The following is a 22069-nucleotide window of genomic DNA, read 5'->3' as shown; positions in this document are numbered from 1 at the left end:
TGTATATAGCGAACGTCTAGCAAATCAAAGGATATTTTGGTTGCATGTTCGAATTGCATCATGGACAACTTTAGCATTTTTGCTAATTAGCAACTTTGCTACTTTTAGCTACTTTGCATGTTAGCTAAGGAAAGGGAGAATACCTAGTCTGTTGCACAACTGAATGCATTAAATTATAATTCGCAACATATCTTATATGAAATAGATGATGAATATCCCAAAATTACTACATACCATACCAAATGTAACATATACTAATGTTGTTTACAATGTTACGTCTTCCCCTGTGTCCAGGAAGATGTGATAGTGGTGGTAGTGGAGGGGGCTTTGGGAGGTTAGTGTCAGAGGCGTCCTCGCAGATTGCCTGTTATTTTCTTTACCAGGGCAGCTCAATCAGGCTGGGTGTGTTTGCGCGGCTCGTTAATTAAATCAGCTTGTGTGTGATTACCACTGAGCCATGCTGATCAAGCCCTGAGGAGAGGAGCCAAGGCTTCCCCCTTCCTTTCACTTCCCGATCCTGCTCCCCACTCCCCCCGCACAGTCACAGACACAGAATCCCAATAGTCTAAACTGGCCTCTCTCTCCTCGTATTCTCTCCTTCATCTGCAACGATCTGACAACAGAATACGTAAAGGTAATGATCCATACCAGGTATTTGTGGTCATTAAGCCAAAGTCAACCCAGTGCCATTTGCAGGTCTCAGAGAGAAAGTTTCTTCTAACTCAGAACATTGAATCAGTTATAACTTGAATTATGGAAGTGTTGTGGTTTTCCAGGTTTGGGTCATCAACAGGTATGAACAGTTTTCCTTGTATGTACAGTGTCCCTTGTTACTTCAGACTGTTTCAAACCATTGTCAATTTTGACGGATCCCAAAATACGTAGCGAAACCAGTTGCTCAGGTGGTAATTCCTAAACTCTTTTTTTTTTAAACACATTTGTGCTCACACACGCACATAAAAAAAGCATTCAACAACAGATAGGGCCCTAAAGTGCGACCATTTTGGTCATACCTGGTCAACTGTAAGTGCTGTTATTGTGAAGTGGAAACGTCTAGGATTAACAACCAAAGAAGTAGCCACAAAGTGGTAGGCCACACAAGCTCACAGAATGGGACCGCCAAGTGCTGAAACTCATAGAGCGTAAAAATTGTCTGTCCTCAGTTGCAACACTTACTGCAGAGTTAAAAACTGCCACTGGAAACAACGTCAGCACATGAATTGTTCGCCGGGAGATCTTCATGAAATGGGTTTCCATGGCCGAGCAGCCGCACACAAGCTTAAGATCGCCATGCGCAATGCCAGGCATCGGCTGGAGTGGTGTAAAGCTATCAGCCATTGGACTCTGGAACAGTGGAAACACGTTCTCTGGAGTGATGAACCAAAGCCTACATGTAAATATTAAAGAATGCATCAGTGATTTGTATTTCTTGCAACTTTCTGAAGACGGAACGTCATGGGAATGCCTGTGTTTACCACTTTGTGGAGTAGCCAGTTAGTAGTGCTGAGCGATTAGTGCTGTTTAGCCAGTTAGTAGTGCTGCGCGATTAGTGCTGTTTAGCCAGTTAGTAGTGTTGATCGATTAGTGCTGTGTAGCCAGTTAGTAGTGCTGAGCGATTAGTGCTGTTTAGCCAGTTAGTAGTAATGAGCGAATAGTGCTCTGTAGCCAGTTAGTAGTGCTGAGCGATTAGTGCTGTGTAGCCAGTTAGTAGTGCTGAGCGACTAGTGCTGTTTAGCCAGTTAGTAGTGCTGAGCGATTAGTGCTGTGCAGCCAGTTAGTAGTGCTGAGCGATTAGTGCTGTTTAGCCAGTTAGTAGTGCTGAGCGATTAGTGCTGTGTAGCCAGTTAGTAGTGCTGAGCGATTAGTGCTGTTTAGCCAGTTAGTAGTGCTGAGCGATTAGTGCTGTTTAGCCAGTTAGAAGTGCTGAGCGATTAGTGCTGTTTAGCCAGTTAGTAGTGCTGAGCGATTAGTGCTGTGTAGCCAGTTAGTAGTGCTGAGCGATTAGTGCTGTTTAGCCAGTTAGTAGTGCTGAGCGATTAGTGCTGTTTAGCCAGTTAGTAGTGCTGAGCGATTAGTGCTGTGTAGCCAGTTAGTAGTGCTGAGCGATTAGTGCTGTTTAGCCAGTTAGTAGTGCTGAGCGATTAGTGCTGTTTAGCCAGTTAGTAGTGCTGTGCAGCCAGTTCGTAGTGCTGATCGATTAGTGCTGTGTAGCCAGTTAGTAGTGCTGAGCGATTAGTGCTGTGTAGCCAGTTAGTAGTGCTGAGCGATTAGTGCTGTTTAGCCAGTTAGTAGTGCTGAGCGATTAGTGCTGTTTAGCCAGTTAGTAGTGCTGAGCGATTAGTGCTGTTTAGCCAGTTAGTAGTGCTGAGCGATTAGTGCTGTTTAGCCAGTTAGTAGTGCTGAGCGATTAGTGCTGTGTAGCCAGTTTGTAGTGCTGAGCGATTAGTGCTGTGCAGCCAGTTAGTAGTGCTGAGCGATTACTGCTGTGTAGCCAGTTAGTAGTGCTGAGCGATTAGTGCTGTGTAGCCAGTTAGTAGTGCTGAGCGATTAGTGCTGTGTTGCCAGTTGGTAGTGCTGAGCGATTAGTGCTGTGTAGCCAGTTTGTAGTGCTGAGCGATTAGTGCTGTGTAGCCAGTTTGTAATGCTGAGCAACTAGTGCTGTTTAGCCAGTTAGTAGTGCTGAGCGATTAGTGCTGTTTAGCCAGTTAGTAGTGCTGAGCGATTAGTGCTTTTTTTTTTTAATTTGGGGGTGGTTAGTTCAGTTTCAGTTTAGATTATGAAAAAATTATCAAGGTTTTCAATGTCCGTTTTGATCTTTTTTTTTAACCTTTAAAATCCCTAGGCATTATGTGGGTTGAATGCTGTAACAACACAGAATAAAACAATTAATACAAATCCATGATGGTAGAGACCGCCCATTACTGCTTGTCACTTATTATCCATCATTTATTCACTTTACTTTAATCAAATATTTCAGTTGTTGTGTATATTACATTTGTTTTATTTGATGACTTTATTATTTCATTCTAAGTCATCATCTCATGTTTATAGAGCTGCTGCCTATGCTGTCTGACAAAATCATCCCTTAATTGTAAAAAAACAAACAGTTACCGGACAAGTAGGCACGCAATGGATTATGGTCATTGTGGTTAATTACCACGTTTTCTGTTCTAAACAACGTTGAATATTGGCCTGTTGGAAACTACATTTTCTTACTACATCGCACAGTTCGGGCTTGATCTGATTTATCTCTCCAAAAACTGTGCAACGTGTGCATTGATCTCACAGAAAAAAAGCAGAATGAAATGGAATTCAAATAATTGAACCAACTTTGGTCAATTAGTTGTTTAAAAACCAAAGAATAACTGACATTTCAGTTCATCGCTCAACACTACCAGTTACCAGTTAGAAACAGTAATTTCTAAAGGCTTTCCCATAAAACTTTCCAAATAAAATTTAAACTGCAAAGTAGGCTTACCCAGCAGGATATTATGATATCATGATGATTTGTATGTAACGCCCTGGCCATAGAGAGGGGTTTTTAGTTCTCTATTTTGGTTAGGCCAGGGTGTTACATGGGTGGGCGTTTTATGTTTATTTTTCTATGTTGGTTTGTTTCTTTGGTTGGCCGTGTGTGGCTCTCAATCAAGAACAGCTGTAGTTCGTTGTTGCTGATTGGGAGTCATACATAGGCAGCCTGTTTTTCCTTTGGGGTTTGTGGGTGATTGCTTTGTGTTTCGTTGTGAGTACCTGACAGAACTGTCGGCTGTCGTTTTTTTGTTCATTTGTATAGTGTTCTATTTTCGGTTTATTAAAATCTTGAATATGAATACACATCCTCCGCTGCACCTTGGTCTCATTCTGACGACGGCCGTTACATTGTATCAATCTCTGCTATTGTGCATGCAGTACAGAAACACAGCCAGCCAAACACCAGTCACTTTATGTGTGCAATTGAAATTAAAGGGCAACCATACCCTCCAAAATATTATTGTTTTTCCCCCCAGACCTCAAAAGTGGTCTCCTGATGTGGTTTAGTATTGTTGTGGACTTAGAAATAGAACAAAATTGGATGTTTATTTTAAAAAGTGTGATTTTGAGAGTGAAAACCTGAAGAAGAAAAAAAATCGGGGGGGGAATCCAAAGCCTGGAAAAACTTAATTAACTTAGAACACTTTTGGGGCTTTGTTTTTGGTGTTATGGCAAATACATGTATTGGCTGGTAACAATTATGAGTGTCTGGTAGATTATTTCATCTACCTGCCACAGTTAGCTAGCTAACAACCTGGTTACTTTACCAGTATTTCTAAATATTTGTGGGCACAGAAAGAAAGGAAGAGGGATAGCTACTTTAGAAGATCAATGATCATAGCAATGAATGAATGACTTCTCTTGCATGTTGGCACTCTGAGAGAGTGTAGAATTTTCCATGAAGGGCCTAGTGTCTGCAGGTACCCCCCCCCCCCCCCCCCCTTTCAATTAAGACCTAGACAACCAGGTGAGGGGAGTTCCTTAACAATCAATTCCCTCAAGTACAAGTGTGGAGCAAAACCCGCAGACACTCGGCCTTCCGTTTGACATACGTTGATGTAATGCATCTCAATAAGTAGTGCTTTTACACAATGTAGAAACCTAATATTCCCGCAAATGACTTTGTAATGTCAAATTTGAGCTTTTTATAATAAACAAATGTCTTTATAGGGTTAAATATTAGTTTCTAGAGAACATGTGCTTCAAAAATAGCTAGAATTCATATAGGCCCAATATTCTATATCTCAATCAATTATAATATACCAGAGTATACCAAACATTAGGAACACCTTCCTGATATTGAGTTGCATTGAGTATACCCCCTCCCTTTTGCCCTCAGAACAGCCATCAATTCGTCAGGGTTGTGTTCCATGCTGATTCCAATGCTTAACACAGTTGTGTCAAGTTGGCTGGATGTCCTTTGGGATGTCCTTTGGGTGGGGGACCATTCTTGATACACAGGGGAAACATTTGAGTGTCAAAAACCCAGGAGAGTGGCAGTTCTTGACACAAACCGGTACACCTGGCACCTACTGCCATGACCGGTTCAAAGGCATTTAAATATTTTGTCTTGCCTATTCACCCTCTGAATGACAGAGCGGACGACCGGTGTGTCGGTGGCGGTCGACCACAGGACGAGCAGGTAGAGCGGAGCTGCCCTCCATGGAGCGTGAGCACAAACAGAGGCATCCTGGGGAAGTACAGCGGCTATCGTACAGAGATTGGGTGCGTGTGCACACCCATGTGTGTGTCGTAGGGAGATTGTGGATTACAGAGAGGATGTGACTGGGCCGTGAGATTTTAGTTTTGAGGAATTTTCCCAGTGCTCAAACTTATTTCTGACCTGTTGTGTCATAGCTCTGAGGTTAAGGGTTAGGTATCAGTCTGTCTAATTCAATGTAATCTGTATGGAAAACCATACTTGTGTGTATGCATGTAGATTTATATTTTGCGTGTCTCTGTATGTGTGTATATGTGAAAAAGCCAGTTTTAGCATACCAGTTGGCAGTTAAGTGTGTTTGAGCGAGTGTGCATGCATTCATGCATGTGTACATGGTGTATGTGTACATATGCTTGTGTGTGTGTGTGTGTTCTAGTGTGTGTGTGTGTGTGTGTGTGGGTGTGTTTGTGTGTGCGTGAATGTGTGTGTGTGTCTTCATTTCACAGGATATGCTGCAATCCCCACCCTCCTCCCCATGGCTGTAAAGTGAAAAGGCATTATTTGCATAAGCTATATCTGTGTGGAAGGAAGGTAACTAGCGGAGTTAGCGAATTAGTAAGCCTCTCGGGTATAAAAGGGTCTTGTTAAGAGAAAGGGGTGAGACAAGGAAGGGCTCTGTCCCAGTACTTCTAAATAATGTCCTTTCCTTCATGTCCTTCTAGAACAGTAGTGATGAAGGAAAGAAAATTAGGAAACGGAGCTACTGTCAAGTAGGGGGCAAGGAGTGTGGGCAAGGAGGGGCAAGGAGTGTGAATAGAGTGGGAGCAGAGAAGATCTGTGAAGATGCTACCTTCATAAAAGACTATGGTTTCAATTGTAAGCATTTATCAATTCAATTTTTAAAGATAGTATTTTATTTATTTGTGAAGATCAGTCAGCTTTGAATGGTTTCAAGTGTGGAGATGTATCAAATGAATACAACAAAAACAGCTCGAAACACTTTAATAGTATCTTAATGAAGCTTGCATCTTTCAAACAGTTCTCTTACTGTTCCTTTCTGTGTCTGCCTCAAAATGACTCTTACATGTTCCTTGTGCCAGTGGGATGGGTCTTCACACAAACTTTTAGAGGGCATTGGAATTCTTGGCGGTCCTGAAAGGCTCATGTTTCATTGGTTTGTGATGGATGGGTAGCTAACTAGGCCTGGGTGGGTCTACGTTTTTTTAGGCTACTGAGTTGGTAGTGCGGATTGCCAGGTTACAGCAAGACCCTCATGAAATTCTGTTGGTGACATAGTACATTCATAACCTTGTCATAAGGTTATTAACATGACATGAATTTAATGACACTGAAAGTGACACAAGCTCTTTTATGAAGCACAAACTAGTACAGGTAAACTACAGCCGATTTCAGTTTGTGAAAGTGTTATGTACGCTCCTATGCATAAAAGACAGGTCTTCAATAACAATAAAGACATGTTATGTCCGGTGATATGACATTCTTATTACAGCATTATAACGGTCTTATGCAGTGTCTCCTCTCCCAGGAACTTTCTTAAGCCCTCAACCTTAGTGCCATACTCTCTCCCTTTTTCTCTCTCTCTCTGCTTTGTTCATTGTGAGTGATCAACAAAGGAGGAAAGTCCATTGAGACAGAGCACACAAACAGGCCAGTACAGAGTACAGTATCTTTCTTCTCCCCTGCACACAGATGCCGGATGGTGCGTTTGGGCAGTGCTGATACCGCTTCCCTTATCAACTCTATCACTTCCTCTTCCTCCTTCCTACTCCGATAACCTAGGAAGAGCATTGTGATGTCACACCGACCCTTCCTTTTTCCAGGGAGAGTGAGTGCAGCTGGGAGATATCAACCGACGCTGCACCCGCCGCACAATAAACAGAGAAAAGGCTCAGTCTCCGTTTGTTTCTTTCGGCTCCCCACACAACATGTGTTTCTTTGTTGAGTACGGTATGGCAACAATGCTTGCCAGTCAAGGAGTTAAATGTCCAATGCACCCGTTTTTATGTCAATTTCATTTCTTAGACAACAATGAATTAATTACCTTATATGGAAACCACGTTTGAATCCGTTCCATCTATTCCATTCCAGCCATTACAATGAGCCCGTCCTCCTATAGCCTCCCACCAGCCCCATGATTTTTGGGTAACGATTATTGTTGTCATTGTTTTCAATTAACTAAGAGCAATTTCTCAAGCAAGAATTTAGCTAGGACTGTCTGGGAATGGAGGGGAGGGGCTGAAAACCATCTGTTAATGGCAGAGATGTTTGGAACCCTTGATCTTTTTATCACTTTTTTTTAATTTATTTTATTTTACCCCTTTTTCTCCCCAACTTCGTGGTATCCAATTGGAAGTTACAGTCTTGTCTCATCGCTGCAACTCCCGTTACGGAGAGGCGAAGGTCAAGAGCCGTGCGTCCTCCGAAACACAACCCAGCCAAGCTGCACTGCTTCTTGACACAATGCCCACTTAACCAGGAAGCCAGCAGCACCAATGTGTCGGAGGAAACACCGTACACCTGGCGACCTAGTCAGCGTGCACTGCATGCGGCCCGCCACAGGAGTCGCTAGTGCACGATGGGACAAGGACATCCCGGCCGACCAAACCCTCCCCTAACCCGGACGACGCTGGGCCAATTGTGCGCCGCCCCATGGGTCACCCGGTCGCGGCTGGCTGCGACAGAGCCTGGACTCGAACACAGAATCTCTAGTGGCACAGCTAGCACTGCGATGCAGAGCCTTATACCACTGCGCCACTCGGGAGGCTGGAACCCTCGTACTTATTGGTCTAAGTTACCGCCTAGCAGGCCAAAACTCCATCCCACCACAACAGGCTGATGTAATGGTCGTCGTAGTGAATGGACCAAGGCGCAGCGGGTACGTGAATGCTCATGTTTATTTTACAAAATAAACTATGAAAACAAAGCACGAACGACAACCAGTATTGCAGGCAACACACAGCTATGCTAAGAACAACCTCCCACAAATCCCATGACAAACACATTCCTAATTATAGGACCTTCAATCAGAGGCAACGATAGACAGCTGCCTCCAATTAAAGGTCCTAATCCTAATTATCTAAACCCAGAACTAAACACCCTAGAACAGACATAGAAATATACAAACATAGAACAATGACCAAAACCCCAAAATACATAAATCAAACACCCCTTAACATACACACACACCCCGAACCATATAAAACAAATACCCCCTGCCACGTCCTGACCAAACTATAATAACAAATAACCCCTTTACTGGTCAGGACGTGACAGCTGAAATTTCTTCCACTAAAAGGGCGTTATCATAATGTTTACAATTTCACAGTATTTTTCCACCCTCATAGTGTGGAAATATATATAAAACAGGGAAATCTAGTTTTTGACTGCACTGGGCCTTATTTGTTGCTTGATACTATTTAAATGTGTTATCGCTCAGAATGTCCCTGCTGAGAAAGAAATTGCATAGACCAGCATACATTTCACGCTGGTCCATGCTAGTCAAACTGGTCTGACCAGCATGGTCTAGCTGGGTATGCTGTTCTGACTAGCGTAGTCTAGCTAGTTATGTTGGCCGACCAGCATGGTCAAGCTGGTCTGACCAGCATGGTCTAGCTGGTTAGGCTGTCAGACCAGCTCATGCTGGTGACCAGCTTATGCAGGTGATGCTGGTATGCTGGTGACCAAGCTGGTCCAGCATGGTCAAACTGGTCAAGCTGTATGTTAAGTATTGTCTTAAATAACTAAGCACTTTGATGCTGGTTTTGCATGCTGGTATGCTGGTAGTGGCGGACTTACCATCAGGCCTCACATTATTAAGGGGACTTGTGAGCTGGGCATAATAAAAAAGAACAATAGGCCTACTGATGAAATTATTTTGGATGAACGTGCAAAAGTAGCCTACTTTTTGAAGAGATTTTTTGACAATCAGATGAAAACATCATGACCGGTTGTGTTCATGGCACATTAAAATGTAATACATTTTAACAGTTAAATTACATGTGTACTGTCACGTCCTGACCAGCAGAGGGAGTAGTTGTTTAGTATTGTGGTCAGGACGTGGCAGAAGTACTGGGTATGTATTTGTCTAGTATTTCTGTTTCTATGTTGGTCTGTGTGGCTCCCGATCAGGGACATCTGGTTATCGTTGTTCCTGATTGGGAGTCAAATATTAGGAGTGTGTTTGTCACCTGGTTTTTGTGGGTTGTTGTATTTCGCACTGCTAGTGAATGTATAGCCTGTGAAACTGTCACTAGTCGTTCTTGTTTATTGGTTTCCCGTGTATGATTTATTCAAAATAAATATAAAGATGAGTATTCACATCCCGGCTGCGTTTTGGTCGATTCAACACGGCTACACCTATGACATGTGCACGCGCTCAGACTGGCCTCCGCCTGGGGCCTACAAATCACTAAGTCCGGCCCTGTATGCTGGTTACCAATAACGCTATGCTGTTTTCTTCAGCAGGGGACTGTCTGACGTGCACTTTGTAGGGGCACCACGTTATGACATGATTGAAAATGAAGTTGTTGCTTTGTTTACGACGTTTTCTGACTAGAACAGATTAAAAAATGATTGACGATAAGTTCAAAAGAAGTTCAGTACTGGGTAGAGGGAGACTGTGTTCCGTCACTCATTTTCATTACACATCTAACACAGAGTAGTGTAGGGTTTCAGAGGTCCATAGGGATGGAGGGAGTTGTGGAGGAGGAGTAACAGAACACTGCACGACCCCTCCGGCAACGACCGTAATATCCAACCAAACAAAACAATACACCCTTCAAACATAGCACCAGCCCACTACGTCCCTCTTCTCCCACACGTTTTCCATATCTTAGCCCCCTTATCCTACCCTTTCTCCCTACCTCCTCCTCTTTGCCCGCCCTTCTCCTGAACAGGAAATGAAAACCATTTAAAAATCATTTGTAAACCGCAGGGGCTTCAGAACAGGGAGTAATTAGCATGGGAATGAGGGCTGGGGAGTGGACGAGGGCCAAGGATGATCGCGGGATTTGGGTTGGGACAGGGCTACCATCCTGTCCCTGTCTCTCTCAAATTCAAACAAGCTTTATCAGCATGAGGAGAAACACAAATTGCAATTGTGGCCCAAAATAGATCAATTATTCAAAGTTACAGTAAAAAATAGGGAATTAAATCAGAAAATGCCCTAAATACCTTAAGTGAAGCTTCCATCCCTGTGTCCTATCCACTAGTCCTTTTGGATCTGAAAGTACTGCAGTAGCCTATTGTAGGTGGTAGAGGCCAAGGTGACAAAATCAGGCCATCTTCCTTTCAACTGCATTTCAGTGGCATCTAGGGAATAGCATATAGGAAGGAAAGCTGAAAAGTTTTCAGAGCGATAGCAAATCTCCTTTACATCTTTCTCTTTGTCTGTCTGTCAGATCCTCCCTCTATTTTTCCTCAGAGGAGGGGTGTACAGTAAATTGGAAGATGTTAGCATTTGTCTGAGTTATCATCCCCTTTTCCGTCCCCTTGGCGACCTCCACCGACCTCAGAGCAAAGTCGCCAAAGTGGGCCACCTAGGGGGCGCTCTTCATTGAAAACCAGCTGATAACATCTCCTCTGACATTTCCCCCTCCATTCTATCTGAAAGGACCCAGCCACTGAAATTACAGCTAAGCAGCTCAAAAGCCCAGTTAAATGGTTCTTTCTTAGATGGCTGGCAGGTCAGTCTCTCTGGGAACCCTGGCTGAGGAATCACATAAAGGGGAGATGACAGGCCCAGTCTGGGTCTCAGAGGCTCAGAGCCATCACACCAAAGCAGGATTGGTCACACGTAACGTTGGGAGAACGTTAGGACAATGTGACCTCAGTTATTCATAAATATATTGCCATGTGCATGGTTTCACAGCTGTGTGGTTTGATATAGCAATAGATAGGCCTTGAGCGGCCTACATGTTTTCACGTCTGGTTTGGACCATGACAACAGTAATGGTTTGTACCATTCTGTTCCCACCAGGTTAATAAAGTCTGTCTGGTTTGGACCATGACAACAGTAACGGTTTGTACCATTCTGTTCCCACCAGGTTAATAAAGGAATAAGTCATTTTCACTGAAGAAAATAGACACATGACTTTTAATGTAAAACACAGTGTCCAGGCTCACTCTATTACTGTTTACCCTTCACTGCCTGCCCCCTGGTGGGAAGAAACACTTATTAGCTGTCTCCTTAGGAGAGCAATTAACAGAATGTACTGGAATTTTGATGGAATGCTTACAACCTTTTGTCTGTCAGCACACAAACACCTGGACATCATTTAAACTCCACCGCTTTAATTCCAATTTGTCTACAGTCACGTGTGGCTCAGTTGGTAGAGCATGGTGTTTGTAATGCCAGAGTTGTGGGTTTGATTCCCACGGGGGACCAGTACAGGGGGGAAAAAAATTGTGAAATGTATGCATTCACTACTGTAAGTCGCTCTGGATAAGAGCATCTGCTAAATGACTAAAATGAATAATTAACATGTTGGAAAATCTAAGTAAAAGAATAGTATCAAACTTGATTTAAAGGTTGATTTGATGTAGTCCTATTCTTTAACTTTGGTTTTTGGTTGAGATGGAGACATGAATCCAAAATCAATGATACATTTGTAGACAAACTGTAATTAAAGCCAGACTTAGTCAGTGGCACAGACGGAACTATCCAAGCAGTAGATACATCTCCTTCAAATGTTGATATTTGGTTGCGTTGTCAACCAAACACAATTCAATATTACTTTTGTAATACAGTAAATATCCTAAAGTTAGGGCTATCTTACGAACTAATGTAACATTCAACATTAAAATGAGCAACACATTTAGGTTACTGTAACTATTAATGTCTTCTTATGTAATCATATAATGCTTGCATGTTCAGGATAGCACACATAAGTGCACGCATAAGTCGTCACAGGTCTGTGGAGATCTTCACAATTGCTTTAATAATCCGCACAGAATATCGAACGGCATTGATCATTTGCACCATGCACTTTTAGTATTATCTCAACTGCAACCCAGTTCATTTGGTTCTGCTATTAGACGAAGTGATAGCGCATTAATCTGTTGTATAAATAAACAAAATATTCAACCATTTATATTGTAAATGGTTGAAAGCGCTGTGATAGACATTAGGGTGACAACTAAATCAAAAATCTGCCATTATTTTTCCATTGGAATTTGGTTGTGCTTTTAGATGGTTGAAAGCATAGTGATAACACATTTGAAATGCAACTAACTTTTGGATGTATTTTTCAGTGGGTGAATATAGGTTGTAATCTCATTGATCAATGTCTCAACCATTGCCCAATTATCCACGTTGAAATGACGTGGTGTGCCCAGTGGTTTTCTACAACCTTGCAAAGAGGTCATTCATTTAAAATTGAATAGCAGAATGCGGTTTGAAAGATCTTCAAACAAAGGTTACCGTAACAGGGAATGAGCCACATCCCACAGAAAACTTTGATAAAGTCAAACCACACTGCAGCTTTACTCAGACTCTTCGCACTATATTCTAAGGACAGGTGTGGTTTCGCGTCAATATCCAATGACGATGTCTGCAATAGGAACAGCTTGTTGGGAGTGTCGGTTGTACAGTAATATGATTGCCACCTCGTATACAGAGTGAACATTCTAAGTGAACCGCGGTGCAATTTTTCCTTTATCTGCAATTGATTGAATTGGGGCCTCGGTCTGGGTAAAAATAGACACCCTGGTGTGCCATGTTCTATATGTGATATCAGAAACTCAGAAACTCAGCCATGCTCAAACATGTCAATACTCTAAGTTTCTGGTGTTCAAAATTGTTCGTACTGAGCCTCCATGTGGTAAATACCAATGGGAAACTCAGATATCATTGTTGTAATCCCTGAGTTTCCTAGTTCCGAGTAGCACATGAAGGCAGCATTAGCCGCGATGATTCTGATTGACTGAACCAGTGGGAGGTGGGTTTTAGCCTGAAGGGATTGAAAGGGCAGTCTTGTGCCTGAAATGCTGAGTGTCACAATATTCCCATCTCAAGCTCCTACAACTAGGAGTCCCAACTTTGAGGTGACACCATGGGTATTTTGGTAACTCTATCTATCAACAAAGTGTAATCCATTGGGAATACATTTATGTACCGGGAGTTTAGTATAAGGAGTTGTGAACTGGGATAATGCTTACAGCAAGTCATATAATGCACTATATTGTTCCACTTTTTAAGTACTGTTTGAAGTATTACCTTTTTGGTGTTTGCAAGACATTTCTCTGCATGTCAGTGTTTGTGTACAGTGTTCATGTGTCTGAATGTTTGTGAGTATGTAAGCATCTGAAAGTGTTTGTTCGTCAATGTGTCAGTGTAAGAGAGAGTGCCTTGGACAACACGTCTTCTGTATGTCTTGGAGATGTCTCGCACACACCCATACATACCCTGCACCCCAGGATTTAGACAGCTCCGGTGAGGCGAGCCTTGATTGATAAGCCCATTCCAAATGTTTTTTCATCCAAATCAGTGGGAGTTTAGCTGCAGCATACATTTTAATACCAAACAAAACATTAGCCTGAGAGTCCCTGGGCTGCCTCCCTCTCCAGATTTCATTAGTCATCTCTCTGTGGCAAACAAACCCGCTGCATGGCTCTGGGACACGAAGGGGTAGAGAGGGTACCCCACTTTTAGGGAAAATCCCTGAAAGTACTGTGGAGAATGTCTTCTTCTTTCCTTTTTTGTTTTTCACCTCAGGGCCTTCTCGCTATCACTGTTTTAAGATACTCTGTTGTTATGCCAAACAGAGTGGTTCCCTATAAGCAAATGGGCCATGGCTAATAGTGGAGTTGTAGAGGGCTTTCGATTTTCATTTTTGCTTTATTGCCAAAAAAAACACAAAAAAGCACAGCAAATGAAAAGAACAATGTTCCCTGCTTAATTCCAGTGTTTCCTGAAAGTACAAGTGCAAATTCAAAAAATTCAAAAAGATGAGTCACTCTCCCAACTCAGTTCGTCGCTGTGGAAAGGGAGAATACAGCTTCAGCCAGTCAAGCCTTCACATAAAATGGTAATCTATGCAGCTCCACCACACAAGCCATACGTGTGCGACTGTGTGTGCTCCTTTGTGTGCTCCTAATGGCTCCAGACTGTGTTCATTTCAGCATAACCCCGCTCATGCGCTCCCTCCTGGGCTCTGATGAAATTACAACCCCACATCTGCAGGGGGCTCTCTCTCCGTTGCCCTGGCTCCCATTTTTAGAAGGGCGAGTCGGCAATGTGGTGTTGGCGGGATTGATGCAGGAGGCTCGTGCTCACGATTTGTAGTTAATCAATCATTGCGCCGCCTTAATTACGTCCCGCTGCTCCCCTAATGTCTTCTGGCAGGGGCTGGCTCTGAGCTCCCGCAGGCCCACATATGGCCGCCTCGAGTGAGTGACAGGACCCTTTTTGCGCGAGGCACCCCTCGCGTCGGATGCCATCAGCCACACACAGCCGCCACAAGCAAGGAGTGAAACGGTGGAGAAAAAGAAGAGAGAGGGATAGAGAGAAAGGAGACGAGAGCCTCTTGAGTCCTGCCTGCCTGTTTGGCTGGGCTCCCCTGTAAAAGTGAGGTGTCGAGAACAATGCAAGTAGGGCATGTGAGAGACGTTCTGTATTATCTCCAACTTTCTTTTCCAACACCCCAAAGAAGTGTGAACTCGGTTAATTAACTTGTTCGCAGAATTAGCACAGAATATCAGATGGTTGCAGCCTCAGAGACAACATTTTTGGTTTCTTTTTTAAAAAGCTATGGAGGAAGATACTGAAATTGTAAGTGTGTGACATTTAATCATATTCATGTAAAAATTACTATTTTCTTTCACATTCTTTTAGGATGGCAGGTATTGTAGAGGTTAGAGAGGGTCAAATCCCCAGGTCCGACTGGAAGATTTGGTAGCGGTGAGCCGGCAACCTGAGGGTTTCTGGCATCAGTGTCCTAGATGCCGTCTCCTGCCGTTGTGCCCCTGAGCAAGGCACTTAACTCCTAACTGCTCCAAGGGTGCTGCACTGCGAATGACCCCTCGTTGAGTCCACTGAAAGCAGAGCATGGTTGGGCTGGACAACATTTCTATTCATTACATTCGGGAAGAGACTTCAATGGCACTTCTCAATCGTTGAATTGAAATCTCAAATCAATCAGCTAAATGGACTACAGTGAAATGGATATGACCCCACAACCAGAAATTCAGGCACTGGCCCAAATGACCCAACAATAATAACACAGACACTGGCATGTGTGAACAGAGGGCATCACTTTGCATCCTGGCCTCTCTCATTGGTGGAGATAATCAATAGTGTCATTTCATGGCAAGGTAGGAAGATAGAAAGGAAGGAGGGATGGGGTGGGGGACTCTTTGGGCCCTGGAATTTGCATGCAGAGGGGGCGATCGTAGGCCCCATCTGTCCACCAAAAAGCTTCCTAATTCATGTTAGCTGTTGTTGTTGTTGTTGTCACCGCTATCCACATCCAACATCCCTTCCCTCCCTCTCTCTCTCTCTCTCTCAGTGATAGTGACAGCAAAGTAGCTCTGGCACTAAAAGAGCAATCCATCATCCGTTAAGAGCTCCACTTTGACACCAGGAGCAGAACACTTGGAAGATTAAAACTAAGGGAACTCGGGTGATTGGTGCACGGTAGAGGATGTGGAAACATCTGATGACAAATACAAATAGACATCCAAATCTCAAAAACAGAAAAGCAGTGGTCAAGGTTTAGCAGATCTGTTTGTGCTATCATGTCAACTCCTTGCCATGCTAAAGAAGTGTCAAGGAGTGAGATGATGGCACAAACAGACTGGTACCCGGGCTACCATTTCTGCCACTACAGTGCATGAAACAGCAGGTTTTGATGTTTTGACAGGGCAATAGGCTCTATGCATTATACCGCCTCCAACATTCTAATTTACTTCCGATCGGGTTGATGACTTCCGGAGCGAGTTCTGCTATTGTTTTTATCATTAGCTTACTAGCTATCGTCAATGCATCTCTGACTGAAATAGTTCGCAATGACTACGTTTAAATTACAGCCCCGCGAAGGAGGTGCTAATGAACATTGTTCAGTGCCTCTGTGTTCAGTTTCTTTCAAATGTAATGGTATTGTGAGCTTCCATCGTTTCCCGATCGATGTAGAGCTCAGAAAAAGGTGGTTGGTGGCAGTACGTCGAGACAAGTTTGCTGTCACCAAACACACAAAGGTGTGTAGTATACATTTCGTCGAAAGTGACTTTGTTGAGGGAAAAATTGGGGGGCGACAATACCTAAAAAGAGGTGTTGTTCCTACTGTCTTTGCGTGGAACTGGCACATTCAAAAGAGACCTGGTGTTTGGGGAAGATGACTGAAACCTCCTGCTCCGACTGAGGGGGATGAAGAACAAGGTGCGCTGCCTGTGGACTGTGCCGTCTCTGATCCGGTCCAAATCAAATCAAATGTATTTATATAGCTCTTCGTACATCAGCTGAAATCTCAAAGTGCTGTACAGAAACCCAGCCTAAAACCCCAAACAGCAAGCAATGCATGTGAAAGAAGCACGGTGGCTAGGAAAAACTCCCTAGGAAAAACTCCCTAGAAAGGCCAAAAACCTAGGAAGAAACCTAGAGAGGAACCAGGCTATGAGGGGTGGCCAGTCCTCTTCTGGCTGTGCCGGGTGGATATTATAACAGAACATGGTCAAGATGTTAAAATGTTCATAAATGACCAGCATGGTCAAATAATAATAATCATAGTAGTTGTCGAGGGTACAACAAGCACGTCCGGTGAACGGGTCAGGGTTCCGTAGCCGCAGGCAGAACAGTTGAAACTGGAGCAGCAGCATGGCCAGGTGGACTGGGGACAGCAAGGAGTCAATATGCCAGGTAGTCTTGAGGCATGGTCCTAGGGCTCAGGTCCTCCGAGAGAAAGAAAGAAAGAAAGAAAGAAAGAAAGAAAGAAAGAAAGAGAGAATTAGAGAGAGCATATTTAAATTCACACAGGACACCGGATAAGACAAGAGAATACTCCAGATGTAACAGACTGACCCTAGCCCCCCGACACATAAACTACTGCAGCATAAATACTGGAGGCTGAGACAGGAGGGATCAGAAGACACTGTGGCCCCATCCGATGATAGCCCCGGACAGGGCCAAACAGGCATTGTAAGGTCCAGAGCATGGGCCAAGCCAGTGTAAATGTGTTTATTTGCTAGCAGCAAAATAATAATTTGTTTATCTACGACATGTCTCAATCATTTGTGTTGTAGTAAATATCAGTTTGTGTGGAGCTTGTATTGGCTTTAGGGGTGGGGGAAAGAAATCAAGTAAACACAGAATAGCCAGAATGCAAGATTGAATACAATGTTAGAGATGTGTAATTGATTAACTGAACTGTTGAACATTTGCTGAAATACATTTTTTTTAAACAAATCTATTCTACTGTAGATTTCTTCACAAGAACATCAATACTTATTTTTCATAAAACCACTAAACTTAGCACCCATGCAGGGCATCCATTCAGGTGCGAGATAGACACTTCTGCAAGTAGTGGTAAAAATAAAAGTGGTCAACCTTCTCTCTTATAGTTTTTGAAAACTGTAGATCTGTATATATCCTTTCAACTAGGATGTCCTCCTGTGCACAGATGACAAAGTCACACCAGCTACAACCTGTGAGAAGGATTTGACCTTGCACCTGCCAGTAGTACGCATGAGATCTCTTCAACTTCAGCTCTCCATTCTGTATCTTCAGATAAGGGCAGTCAACATAACTTGGTACATTTGGGCACTTGACCTCTAAGAGTCCAAAGTGTGGTCTCACACTGGGATCAAATATGATTCCATCTGGAGAGGATCCTAACCACGGAGCATCTGGGTGCACTACGAAGCCACACGGAAAGAAGTTAACATTCTTCAGTGTGCAGTACTCCTGTACAGCCACTGGCTCCATGGCTAGCCCCCTCTTCATCTCCATGGTCTGCATACCAGATCCCTTGAACATCCGCTCAGCTAGGTGGTCAGCTGAGGTCTCTCCCCGGACATGGCAAACCTCTCAGAAACGAGAGGATGTAATTCTCATTTTCCTGAGCTGATGCCATTCCGGGATGCTGCTCTGCTCCCTTGTAGCAACCTGGACTTTGTGTGACATCTCGTAGGTTGTCTCTAATGCCTTGAGGTGGAACTGCTCCTGATGGCTAAGGACGTAAGCACACTGGGAAGCCTGAAGCCTGTAGCCATCTAATGGAAGTATTGGTGGAGAAGTGGCATCGGCAATCTTCACAATTTCACGGGTCTTTGGCTGTGGAAGCTGATAGGACAGAACACTGCCAGCTTGCACTGGCCCAAAGGCAGACTCAACCAGGGGCACGTCAGCTGACATTTCCATTGTTGTCACAAGCGGGGCAGTAAGTGGAGAAAAGTTGGCATACGTTTCTGGGAGGCGGAGAAGGTCCATGTCAGGCATGTATCCATTGAGTGCTTTGTAGAGAGAACTTCTGCAAAACATTTTAAAACCTTAACATCAGGTTGGAGAGATTACTATGACAAAGACTCATGTAACTTTTCCAGAAACAGCACAAGCCCGAAAGTTCAAATAAAATGAATTAAAATATACAGATTTATAGATTATATATTTACCCCCAGGCTTTGTCCCAAACATTTGTCATTATCATCTGGAGACAATCACAAGAAAATGTTTTCTAAAATGTTTCCATTCTAGGAACCTCCGGCTTACCTTATTCCATCAGCACACGAGTTAGTAGGTTTACGGAACTCTATCCCATCAACCGGACCTGGTTTCACACCCTAATTAACAAGGATTTACTGTTACATAGGCTGAATACTTTTCAGGTGCATTTTTTAATGGATATTGATAGACTCACAAGTGTTCTTGGCTTGTGCCAACTCTGTTCTGTGTCTGTGCAGCTGTGAACTGGTGGTGCAGCAGGAATGTTTAGCTGAGAGTAGTGTGCTGTCTGGTAAAGAAGGGCCACCAGATGATTGAACAGAGCACTTCCTGCAACACAGGAGCAGTGGCTTTGGACCACTATCACTGGTTCGGAGTGCTTTAACACCATCTGTGAAGATAAGTGAAGTGACTGAAGTGAGAAACAAGAATGATGCGGCCCATAAATAACAATAAACAGTAGTGTCTAGTCTTATTAACTAGGGGCTCATTTAACTATACAGGAATAGATTGTGTCTCAGTAACACAATTACCAAACACTGCATCAACAGATTTTAACAGGTTATTTGGTAAAGTGGGCAATTCTAAATTGGGATTGGGACACATCATTAATATCTATCTACTGATAAGATTAAACATTGACACTGTCTCCAACACATTTTGACCATAATGACAGCGTCTCACAGGAGATGTTTAACAAGGTCCCTAGTAGCTATCTATAACCTTTCCCTACTCTCATGCTGTGTGGCTTTTCACTCTTCCTCATGGACCTGTGACAGGCAGCCCTCACGGTGATCTCCCCTGTCAATGTCTCTTTGTTAGATACTGTGTAGAAGACATGAATAATAGTTAAATTAGCTAGCTAATGATTGTAGGTAGTTAATGTTATACCTGTCACTGACTTGGTACTCACCTTCATAGTTGTCTATGTATGTAACGCCCTGGCCATAGAGAGGGGTTTTTGTTCTTTATTTTGGTTAGGCCAGGGTGTTACATTGGGTGGGCGTTCTATGTTCATTTTTTCTATGTTTTTGTATTTCTTTGTTTTGGGCCGTGTGTGGCTCCCAATCAGGCACAGCTGTAGTTCGTTGTTGCTGATTGGGAGTCACACATAAGTAGCCTGTTTTTCCTTTGGGTTTTTGTGGGTGATTGTTTCTGTCTAGTGCTTTCTGTTGAGAGTTTTTCCTGACAGGACTGTTTTGCTGTCTTTGGTTTATTTTTGTATAGTGTTCTCCTTTTTTCATTAAATATCAAGATGAACACACATCCTCCGCTGCACCTTGGTTTTATTACGACGACAGCCCTTACAATGTAACTTCCTATATACATCTCGAACCCCTTTTTATTCTTGCTAGCTGGAGTCTCGGAGGCTGATTTAACAATTCGATGTACATCATTAATATTAATTTGAGGCAAGTCCTGAAGACACCTAGTAAAAAACTGTGACATAGTGGTAGTAACGTTATATCGTCGATAACAACTAGACTGACCGGAAATTGCCACACCGATAGGAAGTGTGTTTAGAACGTTCGATCATGGAATGTACATAAGGGCTATTACTTGTCTGTTGTGATGCAGAGGAAAGATTTTGGCAGATCATGGAATGTGCATAAGGGCTATTACTTGTCTGTTGTGATGCAGAGAAAAGATTTTGGCAGAACTTGTCAGGGATGTGTCTCGCTGTCCAGGAGATCAGGCAATAGGATGATAACAGGAAATCTGATAGGCTAAAGTACAGGCAGGGAATAGGAAAAAGGCGTCGTTAGTGAGGCAGGCAAAAACTCAAACATGGGAGGAGTAAATCACAGAACAAAACAAACAATACCTCACAGTGATGGGGTGCAAAGTACTTAACTAAATAGTGTGTGATAATGACATAGTGATCAGAATTCAGGTGACTGGGATCTGGAGAGTGAGCTGCGTTCAGGGGACCTATGTGTTTGAGAGTGTGAGCTGGAAATGGGTCTGGAAAGTGAGCTGCATTCATGGGATCTACGTGTTTGAGGGTGTGAGTTGGAAGCAGACGTTACAAACATTTCACAAAGCTGTACATGGTGTCGCAATGCTGCCATTTATTTAGACTGCTGGCTAGCGGCAATAATGTAATTTACTTAATCAATAATTAAAGTTGGAAATTCAAACATTGCAGATTATAAAATAAATTGTTGATGCAACAGCATACTAATCAGCTACCATTAGATTTGTTTGAATATACAACTGTGCTGTATAGCCTACCTGAACCTGCATGACATGAGCCGTCCTCGCCCTCTTTCCCAACTTTCATAGAAAGTTGTTGAGTGTGAAACCAGTCGATTAATGCCAAATAATACAATCAGTCCACCCTAAAAACACTAGCTTACTAGGGATTGTTTCATTATGCAGTGTAGCCTACTATCTATAGCTATATAGCCTACCGTATTTACTGTAGCTGCTATTTAGGTGCTATTTTTATAAAGGGGAAATTAAGGAGAATGAGAGGCCCAGTTAAATATGTTGCAGAACTGCTGTAACTGAAGCACCACTGCCTTCTTCCCAGGTTCCCTGATGTTGCTACGGCAATCAAGCTGTTTTTACCATCCCTGTAACTGTCGCTTCTGCGGATAGATAGTTTTCTAAACTAAAACCCACAAAGAACTACTTAAGAAGCATTAGGCTTTCGGTCTGATATGCGGTTCTGAACACCTGAGTAAGCTCCACTCATTGCACTGCCGCTGTCATAACCTTGACCATGGCATTTGTTCAGCGATATCGCCTTACTTTCAATCAGTAAAAAAACATGGCCTGATGCACTTTTTCAGTCACATTCCAGAAGCCCAAGAAAAATAGCACATAGGTTCATCCTAGTACATATGAAAGAAACATTAAAAAAAAGGCTTATGAAAGAATGACTTTTTGGAGGGTTACTGTCAAAATGAGTTATTCTATTAAAAGAATTGACATCGATGACAGGTGCATGGGCCCCCAGAGTTTGTATACCCCCCCCCCCCCCCCGTGCGGGGGTATCCGGTATGCCAGTGTGCACACGTCAGTACACACACAAATTCAAACACCCACTACTGATCAGGGGTTGGAACCGGTTCAGGAAAAAAATAATAATTTGAGTAACAGAATCAGAACCGGGAACGTAGGTGATCTATACTGTTCAGAAACGGAACCGTTATTTTAAAAGCATGGAAACTGGTTAATAACGTTATTTTAAAAGCATG

General features: G+C 43.1%; 2 long non-coding RNA genes across 2 annotated transcripts; one reads left to right on the top strand and one right to left on the bottom strand.

The window, feature by feature from the left end:
• The first annotated feature begins 16474 nt into the window (after window positions 1-16474).
• On the top strand, window positions 16475-17609 carry LOC115202727 (uncharacterized). The gene is made up of 2 exons (XR_003880031.1): window positions 16475-16621; window positions 17348-17609. It is a non-coding gene; the product is annotated as an uncharacterized LOC115202727 (long non-coding RNA).
• Window positions 17610-18322: 713 nt separating this feature from the next.
• LOC115202726 (uncharacterized) lies at window positions 18323-19182 on the bottom strand. The gene is made up of 3 exons (XR_003880030.1): window positions 19060-19182; window positions 18912-18982; window positions 18323-18672 (listed from the first exon to the last, which is right to left on the bottom strand). It is a non-coding gene; the product is annotated as an uncharacterized LOC115202726 (long non-coding RNA).
• Between the last annotated feature and the right edge of the window lie 2887 nt (window positions 19183-22069).

The sequence above is a fragment of the Salmo trutta genome, chromosome 12 (assembly GCF_901001165.1).
Source record: "Salmo trutta chromosome 12, fSalTru1.1, whole genome shotgun sequence".
In the NCBI taxonomy this organism is placed as follows: Eukaryota; Metazoa; Chordata; class Actinopteri; order Salmoniformes; family Salmonidae; genus Salmo; species Salmo trutta.
The sequence above is the reverse complement of the archived record's forward strand: the minus strand, read 5'-3'. Positions and strand labels throughout refer to the sequence as shown.